The sequence below is a fragment of the Hesperophylax consimilis genome, unplaced genomic scaffold (genome assembly GCF_061612785.1).
Source record: "Hesperophylax consimilis isolate HC1 unplaced genomic scaffold, BYU_Hcon_1.0 scaffold_103, whole genome shotgun sequence".
NCBI lineage: Eukaryota > Metazoa > Arthropoda > Insecta > Trichoptera > Limnephilidae > Hesperophylax > Hesperophylax consimilis.
Genome location: NW_028301328.1, coordinates 47,501 through 57,500, shown reverse-complemented (window position 1 = coordinate 57,500; position 10,000 = coordinate 47,501). Strand labels below are relative to the sequence as shown.

The following is a 10,000-nucleotide window of genomic DNA, read 5'->3' as shown; positions in this document are numbered from 1 at the left end:
TAATCGCACGGGGGCTTTCTCGAAACGCCTCGGGAATGCGGCGGGGCGTCTGACGACGCCCGCGCATCTTCCCTGCGACCGGCTCGAGGCCGGCCTTTCACTTTCATTTCGCCTCTGGGTTTATCAGTGTTCCCAATGACTCGCGCACATGCTAGACTCCTTGGTCCGTGTTTCAAGACGGGTCCTGTGAGTGCCCAAAACAAAACCACCGCCGACCGGGACGCGTCCCGTCCGAGAGCGCGCCGCTAACGACGGACACCCGACGCGCGACACCCGCGACGCACTAGACGCCGGGGGCCACGCGAAGGACGCCGCTGCAGCGCGACGGACGCCCGCGAGGGGCGGACGCGATCCTCGTTCTCTACCGTCGCTGCGTAATGTACGCCGCGGCCGTGGACACCGCGGCTCCGCCTCGCAGAGCGAGACGGGTCAACCGCACGGCGCATTCGACCGCGGCGCGACGGGTCGCGGTGTTATACTAAGGGAGAAGTGCACGCGCTCCGGGAGCCTGACGGCGCACCCGCGCACCCACCGCCCCGACCCGAAAGCCGAAGGCGAAGGTTTGCGCGAGGCGCGAGCCCCGACGGAAGACACGATGAATCTCCCCGTTCGCTCGTTTGAGTTCCACAGGTTTACCCCTGAACGGTTTCACGTACTCTTTAACTCTCTCTTCAAAGTTCTTTTCAACTTTCCCTCACGGTACTTGTTCGCTATCGGTCTCGTGGTAGTATTTAGCCTTAGATGGAGTTTACCACCCACTTAGGGCTGCACTCTCAAGCAACCCGACTCTAGGGAGAGAGACCGTCGCGGCCGGCTACCGTCACCACGGGCCTGGCACCCTCTGCGGGTAAGCGGGCCCCGTTCAAGATGAACTTGGACAGGCAGCCGTGACTAATGACCGCGCGTGTATGTATAACTCTCCTCCCGAACGCTACATTTCCCGGCGGCCCGCCGGGGCCGCAGGATTCAGCGCTGGGCTCTTCCCGTTTCGCTCGCCGCTACTCGGGGAATCCTCGTTAGTTTCTTTTCCTCCGCTTACTGATATGCTTAAGTTCGGCGGGTGATCTCTCCTGATTTGAGGTCGACAACAAAAATTTTATAAATTCGAGAAGTACGCAAAGCAACAGTGTGCGCGTATTCTCGCCCGTGCAGACTCTGTCAAGCGGGCGCGAAACCGACGAGCGTCCGCGGAGGTGCGCGCGGCCGAGAGCGCGAAGATCGCCCCGGACAGCCGACCGCTCGCGCGGTAGACTGCCCAGTTTTCAGCGTCGTCGCTAGCTCAAGGCTCGCACGCGTTCCTCCGCGTTTGGTATAACGCAAGCGGAAATCGCGCGCATCGAGAGAGCACTTCGTCAAATTTAACCGGACGCCGAGGTCCCGGCGCGCGTCTCCGAGGAGACGACGCGCGCGGGCCCCGGCGACGCCGGCAACGCTCGCTCTGCGCGCCCCACGTCCGAGGACGGGGGCGAGAGAACAGTCTGGTCGCATTGTGTGCGCGACCCTCAAACAGGAGTGGTCCGTCGACAAACTACGTCTTGCTCGGACCGCAATGTGCGTTCGAAATGTCGATGCTCATGTGTCCTGCAGTTCACACTCTGACGCGCATTTAGCTGCGTTCTTCATCGACCCACGAGCCGAGTGATCCGCCGTTCAGGGTAATAATGATAAAACAAACATAAATAGATACGTTTTAGTTTTCGGTTTTTACAATTTGGTTTGCGTTTTCGAAATGTTTATAATTCCATTCGACAAAAAGATTAATTTTGTACCGCCGCCTTCACGGCGACGGGTAAAATTTCACCGGACGAGCGGATAGAGGACGGAGCCCTCCTCCGCTCGACGCCGGCGGTTCTCGGTTCGCATCGGCGCCCTAGGGCGATCTCCGACGCAGTAATTTAGCATTCGTTCGATTATGGTTTATATGTATAATATATGTTTTGTTTCATAATAATATTTCATATCATGGAAAGCACAAACATTAAACACAGGAAATGATCCTTCCGCAGGTTCACCTACGGAAACCTTGTTACGACTTTTACTTCCTCTAAATGATCAAATTCGGTCAAACTTTCCGACGCGTCGGATGCCCGTGAGAGCTTCCGCGCACCAGTCCGAAGACCTCACCAAATCATCCATCGGTAGTAGCGACGGGCGGTGTGTACAAAGGGCAGGGACGCAATCAACGCGAGCTGGTGACTCGCTTTTACTAGGAATTCCTCGTTCATGGGGGAGAATTGCAAACCCCAATCCCTATCACGAAGGGGTTTCATCGGGTTACCCGGGCCGTTAGGCCAAGGAGGACACGCTGATCCCTTCAGTGTAGCGCGCGTGCGGCCCAGGACATCTAAGGGCATCACAGACCTGCTATTGCTCAATCTCGTGCGGCTATATATACCGCCGGTCCCTCTAAGAAGATTTTCATTGTACGCCGGTAGTGAAGACCGCGAAACGCACGACCCCGACGCGCGAACGCCGAAGCCGCGCGCACACGGACCCTCGTGATACCGGTTGCACGTCTATTTAATAGGCTAGAGTTACGTTCGTTACCGGAATTAACCTGACAAATCGCTCCACCAACTAAGAGCGGCCATGCACCACCACCCACCGAATCGAGAAAGAGCTGTTAATCCGTCAATCCTTCCAGTGTCCGGGCCTGGTGAGTTTTCCCGTGTTGAGTCGAATTAAGCCGCAGGCTCCACTCCTGGTGGTGCCCTTCCGTCAATTCCTTTAAGTTTCAGCTTTGCAACCATACTCCCCCCGGAGCCCGAAAGCTTTGGTTTCCCGGGAGCTGCCCACCGGGTTAAAATTATGAAACTTCGGCGGATCGCTGGCTGGCATCATTTATGGTTAGAACTACAGCGGTATCTAATCGCCTTCGAACCTCTAACTTTCGTTCTTGATTAATGAAAACACCTTTGGCAAATGCTTTCGCTTTAGTCCGTCTTGCGACGATCCAAGAATTTCACCTCTAACGTCTCAATACGAATGCCCCCAGTCGTCCCTATTAATCATTACCTCTGGTATCAGAAAGCCAACAAAACAGAACCGAGGTCCTATTCTATTATTCCATGCGTACAATATTCAGGCAAGTGTTAGCCCGCTTTGAGCACTCTAATTTGTTCAAAGTAAACAGCCGCGACGGCCCGCCTCGGTGCGCGGCCGACCGTGAGGCCGACCGACACACGCCGGCGGTGGACGCACCGGCGAGAAGCCCCGCAGACGTGCCTGTCGTACCGCATTCGGTAGACCGACACCGCAGGACACAATTTCAACTACGAGCTTTTTAACCGCAACAACTTTAGTATATGCTATTGGAGCTGGAATTACCGCGGCTGCTGGCACCAGACTTGCCCTCCAATGGATCCTCATTAAAGGATTTAAAGTGTAATCATTCCGATCACGAGGCCTCGGACGAGTCCCGTATCGTTATTTTTCGTCACTACCTCCCCGTGCCGGGAGTGGGTAATTTGCGCGCCTGCTGCCTTCCGTGGATGTGGTAGCCGTTTCTCAGGCTCCCTCTCCGGAATCGAACCCTGATTCCCCGTTACCCGTGACAACCATGGTAGTCGCATAAACTACCATCGACAGTTGATAAGGCAGACATTTGAAAGATGCGTCGCCGGTGCTAGACCGTGCGATCAGCTCAAAGTTATCTAGAGTCATCTCGAATGGCGACGGACGGGGCGCGAACCCCGCCGCCGATTGGTTTTTGATCTAATAAAAGCATTCCTCCCGTTACCGGTCAGAACCTCGTTTGCATGTATTAGCTCTAGAATTGCCACAGTTATCCAAGTAACCGTGTACGATCTAAGGAACCAAAACTGATATATTGAGCCATTCGCGGTTTCACCTTAATTCGGCTTTTACTGAGACTTGCATGGCTTAGTCTTTGAGACAAGCATATGATTACTGGCAGGATCAACCAGGGAGCTGCACCACCGTCGGAGGGTTTTTAATCCTCCGAACGACAGAGGCCCGCCCTCGCGTAGAGGGCGCGGACAACACGGCGTTAAAGAACACGCGACGGAGTCACCCGCACGAGTCACGCTCATTATGCGTACCGCTATATTCTCCCGCTCGGCGACCGTCGCTAGACGAAAGCTCCGCGGGAAAATTTTTGCTTCAAACGAAGAAAGCGCGCGTAGGACGGCTCCCGCCCGAGAGAGAGAGACCGCACCCGCGACGACGCTATCGTCCGATTTATAATTCCCATTCGTAAAACGTGTACACCGAAAGCGCACGCCTTTGGCGAGGCAACAGTGAGACGGGGATAAAATCCTCCGCCTTTGCTTTTGAAAATTCTGCTCGCGCGGAACTCCAGAGTCAAAACATGAGCGCGAACGCCGCGCAGAAGCGGGCGTCACGTAGTTTCTCGCAAATAACACCGCCGACACGACCGATAGGCCGCCGCAGTTTGCGAACGCCGTGCATCGAGAGCCCGCCACACTCGGCGGGCACAAAGCTGTGCCGGGTCGCGTTCTCGCTCGGGACGGCGCCGAGCGCGATGCGCCCGCTCCGACCCCTCGAAGGCGCGCAGGCGGCCGGGCCGTCGGGCCTCGGGCGGCTCGCGAAACCGGGCACAAGGCGCTCGGTCTCGGTAAATAAATTTACTCTCGTCACTTACTTTCGTATTCGCATTTTGGAAATTTTAAATTATTTCATTTAATCGATGATACCGACCGACCGTTCCCGGTGAGTTTAAAAAAACTTAATACAGAGGTACGTAGTTATTTCAAATTTACACAATAAGAACATATTTCAAATAAAAATAAAAACTTAACATAGATATAATAATAATAATAATAAATAACTAACATAACTAACTAAATATATAACTAACAGATCGAGCGATTAGTCATAATAGAACCGATATAGTTTTACATGACAAAATTTTTAAAAATAACTTATATCATCGATGTCGCTATTCCGAATTCCTGTAATATTCAAAAATCTGTTAGTGAAAAAATAAGAAAATACACAGATTTAGGAAATGAGAAAAAAAGAATTTGGCATTCTCAGACTATAAAAATATTACCATTCGTTATTTCGGCTACCGGCATTATACCTAGCTCTCTTATTAAAAATTTAGGCGTATTAGATCTATCAAAAAATTTATATATAAAGATGCAAAAGTCGGTCATTTTGAATACATGTAGGATAACAAAAGATTTTTTTAAATGTTTATGTTGAGGGATCTGTAGGATTTATTTATAGGCCCCGTTAGGAGTTCTACCGAGCCGAACCCTCCGATATGAAAATATCTGGAGTCGGTGAATTATTTTCCCATTTGATCTCTGTTGAGTTGACGTGTTGTTCTTGTATTGTTTTGTATTTATTTTACTTTTTTAAATTTAAATTCCATTGACAAAGATCAATTTTTTGCTAATAAGTATTGGCAAAAAATTTTTATTGGCATAAAATTATATTGGCAGAAGATTTTATTGGCATCAAATTTTATTGGCAGAAAATTTTATTGGCCTAAAATTTTATTGGCATAAAATTATATTGGCAGAAAATTTTATTGGCATCAAATTTTATTGGCATCAAATTTTATTGGCAGAAAATTTTATTGGCATAAATTTTAATGGCAAAAATTTTTGTCAATTTATCTATTTGCAAAAATTGTAATCGCACCTAACCTGACCTGACCTAACCTAACCTAACCTAACCTAACCTAACCTAACCTAACCTAACCTAACCTAACCTAACCTAACCTAACCTAACCTAACCTAACCTAACCTAACCTAACCTAACCCCTAACCTAACCTAACCAAACCTAACCTAACCTAACCTAACCAAACCTAACCCTAACCTACCTAACCAAACCTAACCTAACCTAACCTAACCTAACCTAACCTAACCTAACCTAACCTAACCTAACCAAACCTAACCTAACCTAACCTAACCTAACCTAACCTAACCTAACCTAACCAACCTACCTAACCTAACCTAACCTACACTAACCTAACCTACACTAACCCAACCTAACCTAACCTAACCTAACCTAACCTAACCTAACCTAACCTAACCTAACCTAACCCTAACCTAACCTAAACCTAACCTAACCTAACCTAACCTAACCTAACCTAACCTAACCTAACCTAACCTGATACATAAAGTAAATTCACCCGGCACCCACAAGACTAGGCAACATTTTAGAATTGTTATATTATATCATTTATTCTGTTGAGTTAAAAAAAAAAAGAAAACTTAATAGACGACATTGAAATTAAATCAAATAAATTCATATTTACACGTACATTTTTTAAAAATATATTCAATTAAAAATTAACATTTTTACCTCTACAAGAGTCCAAAAACACTCGTCTGTGAAGTGTAAAAAAATAATAATAAAATTTTACTTTTAAAACATATGTAAATAGGAGAAAAAAAAAATCATAACAAAACATATAAAGTGAAGAGATTTTTGTATATTTATACATAAGTACATACATACATACATACATACATACATACATAGTAAGAAAACGATTTTAAAAGGGATTCGAATAAAACAAATTCACCGACTATTACAGACCGCGATGCGCCCGCTCCGACTCCTCGACTGCGCTCAGACGGACGCCCGGGCGGTCGGGCCTCTCGCGGAACCGGCCGCAGTAGCGCGAGCCGCGTCGCCTCATCTCCGGCCGTCTGCCCGACTGCTCACGCTCGGTCTCGAAAAAATAAATTTACCCTCGTCGCTCACGTCTTCTCACTATCGAAATGTTAAAATATACATACATACATACATAAATACATACATACATACATACATGATAAGAAAACTAAAAAATAAACATTTTCACACTGAGGGCCATTAAGTGCGGCCCGTTTACTCCCGCCGTTTACCCGCGGCTACCACCCGAAATGAGATCCTCTCAGCTCCGCTCCGGTCCCAATGCTCCCGTAACATTTAAATTTTTTATTCTACGCTGCAAGAATGACGTTCCGAATTAGATTCCGAAATAAAAATCTATAAAAATAAATAAATTACAATTTCACATTGAGGGCCATTAAGTGCGGCCCGTTTACTCCCGCCGTTTACCCGCGGCTATCATCCGAAATGAGATCTTGTCAGCTCCGGTCCCAATGCTCCCGAAACCTTTAAATTTAATATTCTACACTAAGAATGGCGTTCCGAATTAGATTCTGAAATAAAATACGTCAAAAAAAAAGTTTTTTTTTTTTTTTTTTCTTTTAAATCACACCGTGCCCGGGGCAAATGGCGTCATCGGGTGCGTCGCAGTTTACTCCCGCCGTCCACCCGCGGCCGCTACTCGATATCAGATCCCACTCATCGCCGGCCCCGCTGCACCGAACCGCGGCTAAATTTATTATTCTACACTAAAAATGACGTTATGAGTTCGATTCTGAAATTTAAAAAAAATAAATATTTTATTTTTAAATAAGAAAATTTTGAAAACACTTTGAGGGCCGTTAAGTGCGTTCCAGTTACTCCCGCGCTTTACCCGCGCCCGCCGCTCTGAATTGCATTCCCTCACCTCCTGACGAAAATGATTTATTTAATTTATTAATTATCGAAGACAAATATTACCGATTTCTAAACGAAAATCTGAAACAGAAAAATCAGAAAAGGATACGGTCACATCTAGGACTGATTTTTTTTTTTTTATTATTTTGGTGATTTTTCTCTTTCAGATTTTCTTTTAGAATTCGCTAATATTATCTTCGATAATTAAATATTACAATATTAGGTTTTACTCAGTAAAGTTATTCCAAAAAATAAATAATTACTATTATTATTATTTATAATTTTTATTCACACATAAATATGACACCTTAGGTACACAGCATTAAGAAGAATAATAACAAAAAACCTAATTTTCCCCGAAACCGCTACGCCATCTATCGTCTACAATGTTTTGAACTCATCAAAAGACGAAAAAAAAGAAGAAAGGTTTGTGAATTGATTTCTTTTTTCGATATCATACTACAAGTCGTAAGTTGGGTTTCTATATTATATTGATCGGCGACCGGATAAATCATCAAAATGATAATTCATCACATATTTAAAAAGTTATGTAAAGTCATGGAAAGTGATGAATCAAAAACTTTTTTTTACTGGGTTAAGTAGGTTAGGTTAGGTCAGGTTAGGTTAGGTTGGGTTAGGTTAGGTTAGGTTAGGTAAGGTTAGGTTAGGTTAGGTTTAAACAAATCATCGTTTTTAATGATTCTATATCACTTTTTAAAAGTGTGTTGAACAGTCACCGTGTTGAGTTAGCATGGAACCATATTGATCATAAATTTTATATATAATCATAATACATAGGGCGACTGAAGAAAGCCACACTAAGTTTATCGAAAACCGCCACGAGTGTCGATGAAATAAATAAATAAATAAATTAATTAAAATTAAAAGAAAATCGATAAATGCAATCAGGTTGCATGATAAATCACCACAATGACAACAGAACACACATTGAAAAAGTGATATGAAGTCATTAAAAGTGATGAAACAAAAATTGGGTTAAATACTTATACTCGTAACCTATTCAACCTAGTTTTTGTTTCATCACTTTTCATGACCTCACATCGCCGTTTAAAGGTTTGTTGAATTTTGATTTTGACGATTTATCCGGTCACTAACCCCTAACCTAACCAGAATACGGGACACGTCTCCATCGTCTTTTTTTTTTCGAAAATTCGGTTAAAAAAAAAAAATAACATTCTGGAGGAGAACCACCACTTTCTTGCCCTGTTTTAGGTACTGACAGTACCCCTTCAGAGCAACAACTCGGAAACTGCTTTTAAATTTAACTGAAACTGTAATGAAACATTCTTTATGGGCATTCTGGTAATCATGTACCGCTTCTGTTGCGGTTATCATCTGGGCTCGCTCCACATGAATTAACATACACTTTACGCATTGAAAGAGTCCATAAATTTTTTTTAAGGTTTTTTTATTCTCGCGGCTCTATGGACGTTACCCTTGGCTTTACCCATCGATTTATATATTAGGCATGACCAATTACCACTCCCTAGAGACAAGTAGAGGTATTGCTTTGCTTAAATATTTTTTTCAACTAATAAACGATCACTTATCTAATAATGATATACTGGCCCAATTATTTTTTTTTTGTACCAGAGTCTCACTCTCGAGGACGTCATAACAATGACGTCTTCTATATAGTAGAGCGAGCCGCACTAATTTATTTATAAACTCACGAGAGCTACGTGCTTTTTGAATGCGGTAGATAAAAAAATAGATTTTTATTTTTTGTGTCCTATAGCGCATTTGCGAGATTTTTGGAATTGCATATACACTGCATAAATGGTACAATTATGGCTATTTTACTTGTAATTGTTATAAATAAATGTACAAATTATATAAATAAATACATACCTAACCCCCGTTTCTTATTTTCGGCATTCGGAGTGGTTGAGGGTGCAATGGCAAGGCCATTTCCTGGTTATCAGCTGAAAACGGGATACGCCGAGCAGTATCTTGTTCTGATCCAACTTCACTGTCCGAGTCAATGGTCAATTGTTCCCTGTGGGACTTCCTTTTTAGAGGGTCAAGCAGTAGGCGATGTGGAGGAAATTAGTTCATGAATCTTTTTCATAAGGTTTTTTTCACGGTCCCCCAAAGGATCTCCAGGATTCCTGGTGGAGCCATCGGAATCCTCCGACGAAACCGGAACAGACGCCATTTACACTGAAAAATGTCAAGACAATTGAAGAAAAGTCAAAATTAAAAGTAAAAAAACGTTTTGGAGCAAATTGTATGTATGTAACATTTCAATGTTAACTTTTTTTTCTAATTTCTAAATTTTAAAAAAGGGACATATGGGAATGTGGTAAATCCGCGCGATAACTTCACAATCGGAGGACGAGGCGTTCGGCCACCTAGAGAGAGTCACAGTTACTACCGCCGCTAATCCGCTTTAAAAAAAAAATCGCATAAAAAAAGCCCCCGAGGCACACTCCATTCGAGTGTCCCTCGGTGGGTGTTGTGAAAAGAATGTACGTACGTACGTAT

The 10,000-nt window shown here is 44.7% G+C and overlaps 3 non-coding genes across 3 annotated transcripts in view; all 3 read right to left on the bottom strand.

Moving 5' to 3' along the window:
• The window catches only part of LOC149408739 (large subunit ribosomal RNA), a 4,064-nt gene extending 2,980 nt beyond the window's left edge, over positions 1-1,084 (bottom strand). Inside the window, exon 1 of the ribosomal RNA XR_016305416.1 lies at positions 1-1,084. This exon is cut by the window's left edge and continues 2,980 nt beyond it. This is a non-coding gene — a ribosomal RNA (large subunit ribosomal RNA).
• A 412-nt stretch (positions 1,085-1,496) lies between these two features.
• Positions 1,497-1,658, bottom strand: LOC149408738 (5.8S ribosomal RNA). The gene has a single exon (XR_016305423.1). It is a non-coding gene; the product is annotated as a 5.8S ribosomal RNA (ribosomal RNA).
• A 331-nt stretch (positions 1,659-1,989) lies between these two features.
• On the bottom strand, positions 1,990-3,929 carry LOC149408737 (small subunit ribosomal RNA). Its single transcript, XR_016305408.1, has one exon. It is a non-coding gene; the product is annotated as a small subunit ribosomal RNA (ribosomal RNA).
• Positions 3,930-10,000: the final 6,071 nt, after the last annotated feature.